This window comes from Sus scrofa, chromosome 13 (assembly GCF_000003025.6).
Source record: "Sus scrofa isolate TJ Tabasco breed Duroc chromosome 13, Sscrofa11.1, whole genome shotgun sequence".
Lineage (NCBI taxonomy): Eukaryota > Metazoa > Chordata > Mammalia > Artiodactyla > Suidae > Sus > Sus scrofa.
In genome coordinates this window covers 206,231,364-206,234,955 of record NC_010455.5, presented here as the reverse complement: position 1 = coordinate 206,234,955, position 3,592 = coordinate 206,231,364, and positions in this window count along the sequence as shown.

Genomic DNA, 3,592 nt, shown 5'->3' with positions numbered 1-3,592 from the left:
AGGGCAACAGGGCACGTGCATGGTTTCAAAGCACCTCCCCATAAGATGCTTCCTGATTAAAGAGGGAAAATGGTGCGTTTACAGTGGAGAAAACGTGGTCAAAGCTACGCAGAAATGGGACACGAAGACAGCTAGCTGGTGCCCCTGACAGGGCAGAGACGCCGACTCCGCGTCACTCCAGGGGACTCTGTCCAAAGAGCATCCCCCGGACGGAGCCAGACCAGTCCGGGGACACTCTGCAAAATCCCTGGGCTGTGCACTTCAAAAGCGGCAACGTCTTAGTACAAAGAATGGCTGAAGAGACAGGGTCACTGAGGGCGTCACGTGGCCAAGGACTGGTTGTGCAGGATGCTGTTGGAACCACTGGCAAACCCTGAGGAAGGGCTGTTGACTGAGTCAGAGTTTGGTATCGATGTTAACTTTTTGTTTGTCTGTTTTTTAAAGCCTTTGTTTGTTTATTTACTTATTTATTTATGCAGTTTTAGCTTAACTTCTTCCTTTCGACAGGTGATCTGTGGCTGTAGAAAACAGTTCTTTGGGGGGATACACCCTAACGTAGTTGGCGGTAGAGGGACATCGAGTCTCCAACTTACCCTCAATCACTCAGAAAACCGAATAGATAAGATCTTAGACAAATTGATGACAGAGACTGAGAGTCATGTTGCTTTTTCAGCGGCACCCACAGCACAGGGGCGTTTGCAGCCAGGGATTGAATCCGAGCTGCAGCTGTGACCATGTCTGCAGCAATGCTGGATCCTTAACCCACTGCGCTGGGCTGGGGATCAAACCTCCACCAAGGCAGAGACAATGCCAGATCTTCAACCTGCTGCGCCACAGTGGGAACTCCTTAGAGTCATATTTTTCATGCGTGACTCTGATAGACACAGAGGCAGAGAGAGAAGAGTGTAAAGCAAACGTGAGAAAAATTTAACATTTGGAAAATCTGGATGAAGGGCATCTGGGAATTCCTTGTACTGTTTTTGCCACTTTTCTGGCAGTCTAAAATTATGTCCAAAAAATTTTAGGGAGTTCCCGTTGTGGCGCAATGGAAACGAATCTGACTAATATCCATGAGGATGTGGGTTTGATCCCTGGCCTCGATCAGCGGGTCAAGGATCCGGCGTTGCCGTGAGCTCTGGTGCAGGTCGCAGATGCAGCTCAGATCCCTCTTTGCTGTGGCTGTGATGTGGGCCGGTAGCTACAGCTCCAATTCGCCCCCTAGTCTGGGAATTTCTATATGCTGCAGGTGTGGCCCTAAAAAGACAAAAAATAAAACCACACAAATTTCTGGCCTCCCACAGTTCTGGAGGCCAGCGGTGCAAAATCAGGGGCCACAGGACCAGGCTCCCTCTGGGTTCTGGGGGAGGCTCCTTCCTGCCTCTTTCACCGCCTGCTGGTTGCCAGTGTCTTTCTTTTGAGCCCGTAAGACCCCCGGTTCTGCCTCGTCTTCACCTGGCCACCTCCTCTCCGTGTCTGTGTCCAAATTTCCCTCCTACAAGGACAGGGGTCAACCTTCTTCTAAGGACGCCTGTCCTGACCACCTTCTTTTTGCAGTATGACCTCCTCTGAAGTGAATTAGATCCTCAAAGACCCTCTTTCCAAATAAGCTCACGCGCACAGATTCGGGGTTAGTCAAAGGCTAACATTTGGGGGTGTTCCTTGGTGGCACAGTGGGTTTAAGGATCCGGTGTTGTCACTGCTGTGTGTAATCCCTGGCCCAGGAACTTCCACATGTGGGGAGTTCGCAGCCATCTGGGTCCCAGATGTCAAAAGCTTGACATCTGGGACCCAGTATCTTAGAATCCTTATGCTCTTCTTGCCACTTTTATAGCAGTCTGAAATTATGCCAAGATAAAATAATTCAGCGCATAATCAAAAACTCCCCCCTGGAAACCCTCCCGGGGCCCCAGGCCATTGAGACTAAAATCCAGCTCCCGCCCTGGACCCAAAGGCCCTCGGACCGGCCTCGCCTCCCATCCTCTGCAGCCGCATGGACCTTCCCTGGTCCTCCTGGCACCCTGGGCTTGTCCCTGCCCCGGGCATTTGCACTGACGGGCTGTCTTCAGGTGGGAACATCCTTCTCCAGAATAAGATCTGGTCCCTAAGCTCTCTGCTCAAGTGTCGCTGGTCCAGAGAGCCTTCCTGACGACCTGATCCACGACTCTCCCACTGCTGTGTCTCTCCATCCCTGGCTTTACCATTCTCCATGTCCCTTCTCTTTAATGAAAGGTTTTGTTTGTTTTTGCTTTTTTTCTTTTTTAGGGCCGCACCTGCAGCATATGGAAGTTCCCGGGCTAGGAGTTGAATCAGAGCTGCATTTGCCAGTCTGCGCCACAGCCACAGCCACACCAGATCCAAGCCACATCTGCTACCTACCCTGCAGCTTGGAGGAACACCGGATCCTTAACCCACTGAGCAAGGAGTGAGGCCAGGGACGGAACCCCCATCCAGTGGAGACTATGTCTGGTTCTTAACCGGCTGAGCCACAATAGGAACTCCTCACTGACGGAAGTTTTCAATAAAGCGCTGTCTTGTTGAGGCCGCTCCCCTAGCACAGGCACTCCTGTTTCCCTGCAGTGCCCAGTGCAGTGCTGGCACGTGGCCGGAGCTCTAATTAGTTGGGTGCTGGGCAAAGTAACTCCGTCCTCTGTTCAAGCCGGGGCCCCGCCCCTGACTTAGTCACAAGGGTCAGGGACTCTCCATGCAGCTCGGAACCTCAAGAGGTAGACAGGCTCTTTAAAAGTCAGGAGCACTCAGTTTGGAATATTTTTTATTAGTGGTGGCCTTCCTAGCGGTCAGAGCCTTCCTGGCTGTCAGCCTTTGGTGCCCCATGGCCAGGGAGAGCCCGCTGGCGGCCGGCCAGCCGCTTTGTGGCTTCTGGCCAAGTCCACGTGCTCTCAGGTTCCATCCCTGATGGGAACGGCCACCGGGCTGGGCAGACGGGGGTCCAGGGCGGAAGCACTGTATATGCTGGGTCCTCGGACCCTGAGGGGGAGGAAAGAACCGCATGGTGGATCCCAAGCCCGGGTGCTGTGCGCGCAGGCCCACGGCTTTCAGGCTCTGGGGTCCTGCGACCAGAAAGAACCGCGTCAGGCGGTCGCAGGACCAGGGCCGGCATGAGGGGACGCGGCAGGTGAGATGTGCGCTGAGGCCCATCCTCAGGGCCTCCCGACCGCACGTTTGTAACTCAGCAATGCGTCCTCATTACTCCCCGCAGAGCAAGGCGTTACCCTGGTGGACACTGGGTACAGAGCGTTCTGCACACAGAAGCGCGGCTCTGATTGGGGTCGTGTCGCGGGGCGGGGGGAGGGGGCAGGGGAGAGAGAGAGGGTAGGGGGCAGGCCGCGCGGGCGGGGGTCCGGGGAGCGGAGGGGACAGGGGCCAAGGGCGCCTGGTTGCGTCAAGAGAGATTAAGGGATGGGGGTGGGGTCCTGACCCGAGGTGAGGCTTTGGGGGCGGGGTGGGGGCGGGGCGCTGAGGGCGGGGCGGGTTGGGGGGGCGAGGGGGCGGGGACGAGGGAGGTGGCGGCCCGGCAATCCGCAACTTGGGATTGGCCAGCTGCCGGCCCCCGCCCCCCTCCTCTCGGCCAATC